Here is a 13,453-nt window from a genome sequence, read left to right on the forward strand (position 1 = left end):
ACTGGACGACCTTCTGGACGTCCTTCTGGACAACCTTCCGGATGAAGCTGCAGCTGTGAGGGCTGAAACAGAGGCAGCCACCGTGGCTGTGAGGGCTGAGCCCTGCACGAATTTCATGCATCGGGCCTCTAGTATATCTATACTAATAAAAGAGAAAGATGCAAATTGACTGTCCCTATGTGATGCCCACAAGCCATGCCCACCAGCCAATCAGGAGTGAGTATGCAAATTAACCCGACAAAGCTGGTGGGTTAATTTGCATACGCAGGTGTCAAGCACCCTGGGAGGTGACAGCAGCCGTGGGCTCCCAGGACCATTGACGGCCCCGGGAGGCAAGGCCAGCTGTGCCAAGCCATGCCCACAGGTTCCCGGGACCTTCGCCAGTGGAGAGCAGAGCGGGAGAGCGGGCGGAGAGTGGGAGGTTTGGAGGACTTGGCAGAGCAGGAGGCCACTGGACATAGAGCAGAGTGAGAGAGAGGGCGGCTTGGAGGGCATGGCTCCCTCTGTCACCCAGCTTCCTCATCACAGCTGTGGAAACTGACAGCAGGGAGAAGGAAGTCCCACCCCCACAGAATCAGCCAGAATCAGCCGTTGGTCAGACAGCTCTCAGTGGCCTGACAGCCAGGACTCTCATTCACCTGCATCTCAGACAGTGACAGTAGAGAGGTGGGACTATGTCTAAAGAACAACTGTTGATACAACATAGCTCTGCAGCTGAAAGATGCCGGCGTTATCAACAGAAAATGTCTGAAGAGCAACGTGCATCTGACCTTGAAAGAAGGCAACGCCTGCGACAGAATGTATCTGAAGAGCAGCTATTGGAAAAATGTCGCTCTGATGCCGAAAAACACTGGCGTCATAGACAGAAAATGTCTAAAGACCAACATGCCTTTGAAGTTAAAAGAAGGCAGTAGTGACGACAGAATATGTCTAGAGAACAGTCATCAACAAGTACTACCAATACTGGTAGGAACTGCCTTCTCAGCAATAATGGAGTACACGAGGATGCAATTCTCAAACATATTTGTGGTGGAATGATTGTTAGATGTGAATTTTGCCTATCACGAAATTTCTCTGAGGAAAAACCCTCCGATGGGAAATTTACTTGATGTTGTAGCAAAGGGAAAGTTCTGCCCAAATGATATACATTTTCCAGATTACCTGGCATATTTTAAAAGATTAACGACAAACGAAGATTCTGACAGTAAAAATTGCATGGAAAATATTCATTCCATATATAGTTCTTTTGCTTTTGCTTCCATGGGTGCAAATATTCATCGCCATCAGGATATGGGCCATACTGTTTTAAAATACACAGACAAGTTTATCACCGTACTGGAACTTTACATCCTTCAGATGGTGTTTCTCAGAAGTTTGCTCAACTCTAAATTTTGGATACAGCCGAAGCTACAAAAGATTAGCAATGCCAGAAAATCAGGGCTGCTCAGAAAGACTCATGATCAACATCGACAACCTCATGCATGAAATAAATGAATTAACAAAATCATACAAGATGCTACATGAGGTAGAAAAGGAAGCCCAATCTGAAGCAGCAGCAAAAGGTATTGCTCCCACAGAAGTAACAATGGCAATTAAATACGATCGTAACAGTGATCCAGGTAGATATAATTCTCCCCGTGTAACCAAGGTTGCTGTCATATTCAGAAACAAAGATGGAGAACCTCCTTTTGAAAGGGACTTGCTCATTCGTTGTAAACCAGATCCCAATAATCCAAATGCCACTAAAATGAAACAAATCAATATCCTGTTTCCTACATTAGATGCAATGACATATCCTATTCTTTTTTCATATGGCAAAAAAGGCTGGGGAACAGATATTGCATTAAGACTCAGAGACAACAGTGTAATCGACAATAATACTAGACAAAAGGTAAGGACACGAGTCACACAAATGCAGTATTATGGATTTCATCTCTCTGTGCGGGACACGTTTAATCCTATTTTATTTGATTTTATTATTATTTTTTTTAAATATATTTTATTGATTTTTTACAGAGAGAAAGGGAGAGGGATAGAGAGTTAAAACATCCATGAGAGAGAAACATCGATCAGCTGCCTTCTGCACATGCACAACTGGGGATTTGCCTGCAACCAAGGTACATGCCCTTGACTGGAATCGAACCTGGGACCTTTCAGTCCACAGGCTGACGCTCTCTCCACTGAGCCAAACCAGTTAGGGCTAATCCTATTTTAAATGCAGGAAAATTAACTCAACAGTTTATCGTGGATTCATACTCAAAAATGGAGGCCAATTGGATAAATTTCATCAAAGCAAACCAATCTAAGTTGAGAGTTGAAAAATATAGTGGTTTGATGGATTATCTCAAATCTAGATCTGAAAATGACAATGTGCCAACTGGTAAAACGATAATATTTCCATCATCTTTTGAGGGTAGTCCCAGAAATATGCAGCAGTGATATCAGGATACTATGGCAATTGTAACAAAGTATGGCAAGCCCAATTTATTCATAACCACGACATGCAACCCCAAATGGGCAGAAATTGCAAACAATTTACAATGCTGGCAAAAAGTTGAAAACAGACCTGATTTGGTAGCCAGAGTTTTTAATATTAAGCTGAATGTTCTTTTACATGATATGTGTACATTCCATTTATTTGGCAAAGTAATAGCTAAAATTCATGTCATTGAATTTCAGAAACGTGGACTGCCTCATGCTCACATCCTCTAATTAATTCCCTTTCAATGTGCATGAATTTTGTGCACTGGGCCATTAGAGTGTGTGTGTGTGTGTGTGCGCGCGCACACTTGTGTGTATCTCACTAATAAAAGACAAACATGCCAATTGGCCATACCTTCACCACGCCTTAAGCCATGCCCACCAGCCAATCAGAGCGACTATATGCAAATTAATCCAACCAAGATGGCGGCCAGCAGCCACATAGCTGAAGCAAGCAGGAGGCTTGGTTCCTCCAGTGATGGAGGAAGCCAAGCTTCCCGGCTGGCTCTAAACTCCACTCAAAGCAACAAAGTTTTAATTATAGAAGGTAAATAAACCCCAGATACCTGCTTTCAGCTGGCCATGGCCACGGAGCTGGAGCGAGGAAGAGGCTTTCCTCCCGCCCACCCTGGCCAGCTCTGAGCTCCTCTCAAGACAACAAGGTTTCAATTATAGAAGGTAAATAAATCCCAGAATAAAAAAAGAAAAAGAAAAAAGGAGAGGCTGGGAGCTTCTGTCGCTGGGGACTTGGCCAGCCTGAAAACGGCCCTCAGCCCCTCACCCAGACTGGCCAGGCACCCCAGTGGGGACCCCCCACCCTAAAGGGGGTGTGGCTATCCTGAAAACAGCCATCAGCCCCTCACCCAGGCTGGTCAAACCTCCATGGGGTGAGGGTCCCCACTGGGAGGGGGGGGCTTGACCAGCTTGCAAACAGCCATCAGCCCCTCACCCAGGCTGGCCAAGCACCTCAGTGGGGACCCCCCACCCTGAAGGGGGTGTAACCAGCATGCAAACACCCATCAGCCCCTCACCCAGTCTGGCCAGGCACCTCAGCGGGACCCCCACACTGATCCTGGAAATCCTTCAGGGCAAACCAGCCAGCCCCCACCCGTGCACCAGGCCTCTATCCTATATAATAAAAGGGTAATATGCAAACTGACCCTAACAGCAGAAAGACTAGGAATGACTGGTCACTATGACACACACTGACCACCAGGGGGCAGACAATCAATGCAGGAGCTGCCCCCTGGTGGTCAGTGCACTCCCACAGGGGGAGCTCTGCTCAGCCACAAGCCAGGCTGACGGCTGCCAGTACAGTGGTAGTAGTAGGAGCCTCTCCCTCCTCCTTAGCAGTGCTAAGAATGTCCGACTGCAGCTTAGGCCTGCTCCCCTCTGGCAAGTGGACATCCCCCGAGGGCTCCCGGGCTGCCAGAGGGATGTCTGACTGCCAGCTTAGACCCAATTCCCCAGGGAGCGGGCCTAAATCAGCAGGTGGTAACCCCCCAAGGGGTCCCAGACTTCGAGCGGGCACAGGCCAGGCTGAGGGACCCCCCCCGAGTGCACAAATTTATATATATATATATATATTAGTGAAAGCAGAGTTTTATTAGAGAAGGTAAACTAACAAAGCTCTCTGCAGCAGAGAGGGGTCCCAAGTGGGTTGCAGAAAATCAGAATTTTTTTAAAAAAAATATTTTTATTGATTTCAGAGAAGAAGGGAGAGGGAGAGAGGGATAGAAACATTAATGATGAGAATCATTGATGGGCTGCCTCCTGCACGACCCCCTACTGGGAATCCAGCCTGCACATGCCATTGACTGGAATTGAACCTGGGACCCTTCAGTCTGCAGGCCGATGCTCTATCCACTAAGCCAAACCGGATAGGTCAGGAAATTGGTATTTTTAACGAGCACCCTAGTTATTTTAGCACATGTAGAAAACACTGGTTAGAGATGATTCCAATATGCTACAAAGGATTATCTTCTACTACTTTGGCTCTTTGGATTTTTTTATTATTATTAATACAGTATGTATTTGTCTTCCTTCTGTCAAACCCTGAGCCAACCACTTTCCCCAGGCTGTCTGGGGAGTTATAGGAAAAGGAACATACAGGGCAGACAAGACCCGGGAAGAAGAACTATGGGAGGTGGAGACAGCTCCTTCACATGGCGAAGAGGATGAGAAAGGCCACCATCAGGCAAAAGAGCCCCATGGCCTCAACAGGGGAAAGCCCAGAATGGCGTAGAAAAGCTGCTGCTTCAGAGAAGGGGTCCTGGCATAACCAATGATGAGGCTCCCAAACACAGTCCCAATTCCAGCCCCAGAGCCTGCCACCCCTACTGTGGCAGCCCCAGCCCCAATGAACTTGGCTGCTGTGTTGATGTCCCTTGAAATGGCACTGGTTTGGAAGCTGCGGCTAGAAATAAGCGAGGTCAGGGGATGGCGGGGCTGCCAAGCTGCTGAGGCTCTCATCTGTCAGTGTCTCTGGTCGTTTCAGCACCACTGCAGACAGTGACCCGCTCAGCTGAAAGGTGCTCAGGACCAAGGAGGGGGTGGAGGGAGACAAACTTGTTGCAGGCATACATTTTCAGGGGATCAGGGGAGCTGCTCCCAGGGCAGAGAAGACAGAGCGGGGAGGGAGGGGGGGAGTAAGTGGCTCTTGGATTTTTACATGTAACACTTAAAGAAGAAACTTCAGCCGAAACCGGTTTGGCTCAGTGGATAGGGCGTCGGCCTGCGGACTGAGGGGTCCCAGGTTCGATTCTGGTCAAGGCATGTACCTGGGTTGCGGGCACATCCCCAGTGGGAGATGTGCAGGAGGCAGCTGATCGATGTTTCTCTCCCATCGATGTTTCTAACTCTCTATCTCTCTCCCTTCCTCTCTGTAAAAAATCAATAAAATATATTTAAAAAAAAAAAAAAGAAGAAACTTCAAGGACCAAGTTCTAAATATTATGCCACATCCTCCCCTTGAACTAGGCCCTTTGGCTAATAAAATTGGTCACGCTTTAGAAGATTAGTGATTTGTTCATTCTATAAATATTTGTTAAGACAATTTTGAAATATAATTGACAGAATTTAGTGATCAGTTGGGATTAACTTAAATGAGTTATTATACATAAAGTGCTAGGAATGGTGTCTGACACATAATTATTATATGAGGTTATTATTTTAATCTAGCTTGGTAGACTAGAAAGATAGTGACAATGAATTGGTAGTGAGAATATAGAATAATTTAGATTCCAGAACAGGGAAGAGGATAATGGAGAAAAGTAACTAATCTCATTTGGATATACTGAATTTGAGATGCCTACAGGTCATTGATGGGGATAAAATCAGTAAAAAAAAAAAATACTGGGGACATGTTGCATAAAATATTTTTAAAATGAATTCTTACCTTTTGTGTGGCTGGCTCTACTTAAAAATGGGCCAGTTGTAATTCCTCAGTATTTTATTTCTAACAATAGAAATGCACCTACAAACAGTAGTTTTTTGTTGTTGTTCACTAGTAAATTAGTCTCACCCTGGTTATCTATAAGATGGCATTAAGACAAGGATTTGAGAGGAAAAAAAAAGAAACACACATTTGGATGCTTGGGGGAGGGGACTCTGGAGCTTCTTTTGATTCTTATTAAATCCCTGTAGCCAGAGCACCATGGCAACCTTCCCAGTCTGCCACCTAATTTCCATCTGCTTTGGAAGGAAGGGGAGGGGCGGGACAGAGGTGGTTCAGTGTGCATTCTTGAGTGTGTGTAATCTGAGTTAATGAAATGCAACCAAATTATAGATTGTGTTGCATGGAAAATTGAGATTATCCATCTTTTCCATTTCCTTGTCTCTCTTCTCCTCTCAGGATGCTTCTGAGCCTCTTCAAGTTGTATCCCTTTTTCCAAATGTCAGATTTCATCAGGAGACTTGATATACCAGAGCAAAATTACAAATTAAAAAGTGTAGCTTAAGGCAAAAATATTTTGTTAAAGAGTGGTTCAGTAAATTACTAACCATCAGCGAGTAACCTCAAAGCATTTTATTACAATACCAGAGATATATTTTTAATATTACAGAGTGTGGATATTTATTGCATTGTTTTTGTATGTGTGTTTTACTAATTTTAGAGAGAGAAAAACATCAATGTGAGAGAAAAACATTGCACATGCTCCAGCCGAGGACTGAATCTGCAACCTAGGTATGTGCCCTGATAGAGAATCGAACTCACCACCTTTTGGTGTACAGGACAAGGCTCCAACCAACTGAGCCACACTGGCTAGGGCTTATTGCATTGTTTTATGTCTTACTTCTGGAACAGAAATTCATTAATATTTATCTCTGCTGTATACATAAAAGTCCTTCCTAAAATAGATGAAACTCAGTTACCAAAATTACCACAGATAATTTTTTTTAAATATATTTTTATTGATTTCAGAGAGGAAGGGAGATAGAAATATCAATAATGAGAGAGAATCATTGATTGGTTGCCTCCTGCATGCCCCACATTGGGGATTGAGCCTGCAAACCGGGCATATGCCCTGGTGGGGAATCGAACCGTGACCTCCTGGTTCATAGGTCGATGCTCAACCACTGAGCCACACCAGCCGGCCGACCACAGATAATTCTTACGATCATTATCCAGAATAAATAAATAAAATTATTATTTAGTAATATTGCACTGTGTTGACCAGAGTTTGAGAAAGATAATATTAAGCTTTAAATAGAGTTGTGAATTCAGATGTGGGATCATACTCTTACCTAAATTGTTAATGTTGGAATTTGGCCAATCTGAATGCAGCAGACAGTCTTTAAAGGCCATACATAGTGAATACCAATTCACTCAATACATGCATCAATATTGAACACTGAAATAAAGATAAATGTTAATTCAGCATGTCAGCATAATCATCTCCATCACCCTTTTTGGATAAGTTTTTTTTTTTTTATTTTTTAAATACCTCCTGCACGCCCCCTACTGGGGATGTGCCCGCAGCCAAGGTACATGCCCTTGACTGGAATCGAACCTGGGACCCTTGAGTCCGCAGGCCGACGCTCTATCCACTGAGCCAAACCAGTTAGGGCGACCATCACCCTTTTTAAATTTAGAATGTGAGGTGTGTTTTTGTTAGAGAATTTAAGGAAAACCTACTTGCTTGAATTTGTCCTTTTATTTATTTATTAAAAATATATTTTATTGATTTTTTACAGAGAGGAAGGGAGAGGGATAGAAAGTTAGAAACATCAATGAGAGAGAAACATCCATCAGCTGCCCCCTGCACAGCCCCCACTGGGGATCTGCCTGCATCCAAGGTACATGCCCTTGACTGGAATCGAACCTGGGACCCTTGAGTCCGTAGGCCGACGCTCTATCCACTGAGCCAAACCAGTCAGGGCTTGAATTTGTCTTTTTAAAACTCAAACCTGCACAAGGAAGGCCGTGTGAGGTGGATAGGATGGTCATTTCACAAAGCATGCAGAAGAAGTGATATGGCATGAGACAGCGAACATCATCGTGGGATGCAGTTAAGAAATGTAACCCAGTTCTTTGTGTCCAGCAGTTCCTGCAAGAACCTTGCTCTCACAGCACGCAACACAATATATTGTAATAATAGTTTCTGTCTTTAGACCTTGAACTACTCTGGACCAGGAAAGAAGTTTTATGCCTTTTGTATCAAGCCCATGCTGTATACTTACTTCCTTTTTGCTAACTCCAATGAACATTCTTCTGTCCTTATTAACAACCCCTCAGCAGTAGCTGATATTGCTCAGCATTCTATCTTGACACTGTCTTTCCTTTGTTTCAGTAACATCAATGGTTTCTGCTTTTCCTCCTCCTTCTTTGACCTGTTTTTTTTTTATTTCCTTTTCTGACACTTCTTTCTCTTGCAGTCCTTTACTGTCTTTAATTTATTAAATCTGTTCCTGAATCTGGTAAGTCAACCTGCTAAATATCCTTTAAATCCATCTCTTTCCTTCCAATCCATCTCTTTCTTCTATTAGCCTTAGGCCCTAATCATGAAGCTTGGATGACTAAAATAGCCTCCTAAATAGTCTCCTTGCCTTCCATCTTTCTAGTCCATTCTTTAAAACCCTAACAGTCTTTCTAATCTGGTATAAATTGTGACAAAAAGAATTGAACCTAGGTCTGCCTGACTCTGGAGCCGGTAACCATCCTTCACTCTTCACTGCTCCTTATTCCTACACATCACCAGCTCCTTTAGATTCAACCCTCCATATATTTACCAAATATTTCTACCTCTTTCCATTGCTACTGCAACTTCCTTAAGTCAGTCTTATACTAACCAGCAATCTTCTAACCAGTTTCCCTGCGTTATGGTCCTCCACCCCCAATTCTGTTCTATCTATTCTCTCTGCACACAGCAGTCAGAAGTATCTTTGTGAAATGCAAAGTTCATTATTCCTTTCCTTTAATGGCTCTCATTGAGTTTGGAATAAGGTCCTTTCATAATTTGACTCTTTGCATAATCCTACAGCCAGGTCCCTTTTCTAACACTTTATGTAACAAAACACCTCTAGTTTCTGAAACTCACCTAGTTGTCTATGTATTTGCATATACACTCTTATGTAGGCCTACTACTCCTATTTATTTTTCAAGATAGTCCCAAGTATCATCTCTTCCAGGAAGCTTTTCTGCATTCTCTATGCCACACCATCCTGCCAAGACCAGGAGGTTATCTAAATATATAAGCCTAAGCAACCGTTACACCGGTTGACCGAACAACCGAACGACTGGTCGCTATGACATGCACTGACCACCAGGGGGCAGACACTCAATGCAGGAGGTGCCTCCTGGTGGTCAGTGCACTCCCACAGCCAACCTCCCACTGTGGCCAACCACCCACAGTTCCTCCCCCCAGCCGGCCAGCTGGCCCGATCAGCCCCAATCTCTGGCCAGACTGAGGGACTCCACATGTGCACAAATTCGTGCACCAGGGCTCTAGTAGGTAATATATTTCTCTTTGAACAGAATCACGCCATGCCTCTTCCTTGGAAGTTTTCAGAGTGTACCACATGCATTTAAATCTTAGCCAAACAAATACCTAGACTATGCCAGGTCCAATATATGCACCTTAGTAAGCAATCAATATTTGTTTCCAAAAGAAGAAATGAGCCCTGGCTGGTGTGGCTCAGTTGGTTGGGTGTCATCCTGTGCACCGAAAGGTTGCTGGTTCCATTCCCTGGTCAGGCACATGCCCCAATTGTGGGCCCATTCCCAATAATGGGCATGCAGGAGGCAGCTGATCCATGTGTTTTTCTGTCTGTTTGTTTTTTGTTTGTTGTGTTAATCCTCACCCAAGGATATTTTTCCATTGATTTTTAGAAAGAGTAGAGGGAGGGGAGAGACACAGAGTGAGAAACATCAATGTGAGAGAGACACATCAATTGGTTGCCTCCCTCAGGTGCCCTGAGCACCCTGATGGGGGTGGGAATCCAGCCTTGACCGAAATCGAACCCAAGACCCTTCAGTCCACAGGCCAACACTCTATCCACTGAGCCAAACTGGCTAGGGCAAAATGAACTACGTTAAAATGAAGAACTTCTTTCTGGTCATTAATGATACCATTAAGCGAGTGAAAAGGCAAGCCACAGAGTGGGAACATATTTTTTTAAAATCTTCAAATCCAACAAAATACTCTTATTCATAATGCATAATGTACTCCTACCAATCCCTATGATAAAGACAGTCAACCCATGAGAAAACATAAAAAAGACTTGAACAGGCATTTTACCAAAGAGGATAGCCAAAAGGACAATGAATAAAGCAAAGGATGTCAACTTCGTTAGTTAACAAATTAAAGTCACAATGTGATAAATATTACTATAAACTTTCCTGAATGGCTGTAATGGAGGAGGACAAGGAATAACTCCACTCCACCACTGACTTGTTGCAGAACCAGATAATTTGTCCTGTTCAATGTCCCACACTTTGCATTTGGCTATTGTCTTCTCATGACTTGTTCTGACTTATCCCTTTATCTCCTGCATTTCCTATAAATGAAGGTTAAGCGTCTCTAAAGGCTCTATGAGTTGATAAGCCCTAACCGGTTTGGCTCAGTGGATAGAACGTCGGTCTGCGGACTGAATGGTCCCAAGTTCAATTCTGGTCAAGGGCATGTATCTTTGCAGGAGGCAGCTGATCGATGTTTCTAACTCTCTATCCCTCTCCCTTCCTCTCTGTAAAAAAATCAATAAAATATATATATTTTTAAAAAGACTTGATTAGATTCAGTACAATTGTTTCTGCTAGATCACTTCACAGATGATGCCATGGACTTCCTATTGGATCACATCATAGATTCACAAGGTCTGGCTGTCCCACTTTTAGTAAAGCTAAACTGCTGGGGTCCAACCCCAGCAGGTCCAGGGGTCCCCAAAGGTATGGACGGAGACAGCGAAGAAGGAATGACACGGAGACAGCGTTCAGTTGATCAACAGCCTAGCCAGGATCTCTAGCCAAGTTCTGGTCAGGATCTCCAGCGAAGTTCTGGTTAGGATCTCCAGCCAGGTTCTGTGTCCATGTTCTCTTGCTAGGTTCTCCAGGTTCTCCAGCCAGGTTCTGTAGCCATGTTCCCTCGCTAGGTTCTCCAGCCAGGTTCTGTCCAGGTTCTCCAGCCAGGTTCAGTCACCAGGTTCTAGTCAGGTTCTCTTGCCATGTTCTATCCAGATTCTGTAGCCAGGTTCTGTCTCTAGGTTCTTCTGTCCAGGATCTTTTGCCATGTTCTCTTGCTAGGTTCTGTCTCTAGGTCTGTGGCCAGTTTCTGTCCAGGATCTTTTGCCATGTTCTCTCCAGCGAAGTTCTTCTGTCTCTAGGTTCTGTGTAGGTTCTGTGTCTAGGTTCTGTGTAGGTTCTGTGTCTAGGTTCTGTCTCTAGGTCTAGGTTCTGTGTCCTGTTGTCTTGTTACATAAGCATGATTGTTCGTAGTTAAAGTGATTAATTGCCCGCCTGGCACTTAGTTAAGGGGTTTTATTCCCTCCCTAACTTCAGGGGAAAATCCCTACCTGGGGAAACAACCTTTCTCAGAGAGGTGACCTTGGTTAAAACACATAGTGCCAAGAAGGTGAGCAAACATATTAAGAACAGTATGCCATATATGCCAGGTCCCTTGAAACAGCAAGAATGGGCCGGCTCCCGGCACTAAACTAAGTGAGTTCTGATGGCAATAGCCTAATCCTTCTATTTAAAATATCCCCATCAATACTTTATCTGAGTTTTCATCCACTGATTATCTTTGCCTGAATAAATTATTTTATTAGAGGATGTAAAGGGTGATTTTTCTAATTCTATGTTTACTTCCATATTTACTAGCTGGCATTCATATTCTATAAATGAATGATTTTCCCTAATTAACTAGGGTCCTTCGGTTACCCTGAAATACAGTTTGTACTGGAAATGCAGGACAAATGCTCAATTATTTATTTATTTATTTATTTGAATGTCACTGTGTAGAGTATGGAGTCAGTACCCTAGTTACTTCCAATAATGCAATGATATCAGATGATTATTTTTAATTCACTTTTTCTATCTTTTTATTTTTTTATTTTTGCTTTGTGGGAATATCTTTATGAACTCATGGGTTTATATTGTTAAAATTTTTATTATAAAAACTGCATAAAAACAAGAATGCATAAAACATACTTTTATTGCATAATATATAATTATTAAGTGAACATTCCGCTTTTATACCCTTTGCCTCCCTTTTCTCTATCAAAATCAACTCTCAGGAAATTATCTGAACTTTAATGTAATTTAAAATCAATATGTCTTCTAGGAGATTTTTTAAGTATAAGATTTACTTCTATTATCAAACTGAAGGAGTACCCTGGCCGGTGTGGCCCAGTTAATTGGAGCATCATCCCATACACCAAAAAGATTTTGGGTTCAATTCCCGGACAGGGCATATACCCAGATTTTGGGTTCGATCCCCAGTCGGGCATGTGCAGGAGGCAACCGATAGATGTTTCTCTCTCACATCAGTGTTTCTCTCCCTTCCTCTCTCTAAAAATCAATAAAATTTTTAAAAATTGAAGGAGCAATATTAAGGATTTGGTATCTTCACCTTAAAACTAACAGGCAACCATCAATTTGATTTACACAGTGGACTGACATGACCTATATTATGTGACATAATCTGTGATATATACTATAATAAGATCACTGGCTATTGTGTGGAGACTGGACTGGGCAGGAGTAGGAGTGAATGTAGAGGAAATCCAGGAGGGTACTGAGGTTGTCCAAACAAGAGATAATGTACTTACTAGCGTGGAGGCAGTAGAGATAGAAAGAAAAGAATAAGATTTGAGAGATATTTAGGAGGTAGATTTTTAAAAATATATATTTTTATTGATTTCAGAGAGGAAAGAAGAGGGAGCGATAGAAACATCAATTATGACAGAGAATCATTAATCTGCTGCCTCCTGCATGCCCCCTACTGGGGATCGAGCCTGCAACCTGGGCATGTGCCCTGACTGGGAATCGAACTGTGACCTCCTGGTTGGATGCTCAACCACTGTATCACACTGTCCAGGCTAGAAGATAGATTTAAAAAAATATATGTCTTTACTGACTTTAGAGCAGCGGTTCTCAACCTGTGGGTCGCGACCCCTTTGGAGGTCGAACAACCCTTTCACAGGGGTCGCCTAAGACCATCCTGCATATCAGATATTTACATTACGATTCATAACAGTAGCAACATTACAGTTATGAAGTAGCAACAAAAATAATTTTATGGTTGGGGTCACAACATGGGGAACTGTATTTAAAGGGCCAGAAGGTTGAGAACCACTGCTTCAGAGAGAGAGTAAGAGAGAGAGAAAACCTGGATGTGAGAGAGAAACATCGACTGGCTGCTTCTTGACCGGGGATCAAGCCTACAACCTGGGCACACGCCCCAACCCAATTGGTGACCTTTCAATCACTGGACGGTGCTCAACCAACTGAGCCACACCGGCCAGGGCTAGAAGG

The 13,453-nt window shown here is 43.3% G+C and overlaps 1 long non-coding RNA gene and 1 pseudogene across 1 annotated transcript in view; both read right to left on the bottom strand.

Moving 5' to 3' along the window:
• The window catches only part of LOC118652040, a 47,624-nt gene that overhangs the window by 30,482 nt on the left and 3,689 nt on the right, over nt 1-13,453 (bottom strand). The gene's annotated exons all lie outside the window — the stretch shown is intronic.
• On the bottom strand, nt 4,582-5,081 carry LOC118652037 (annotated as a pseudogene).

The sequence above is a fragment of the Myotis myotis genome, unplaced genomic scaffold, assembly GCF_014108235.1.
Source record: "Myotis myotis isolate mMyoMyo1 unplaced genomic scaffold, mMyoMyo1.p scaffold_m19_p_3, whole genome shotgun sequence".
Lineage (NCBI taxonomy): Eukaryota > Metazoa > Chordata > Mammalia > Chiroptera > Vespertilionidae > Myotis > Myotis myotis.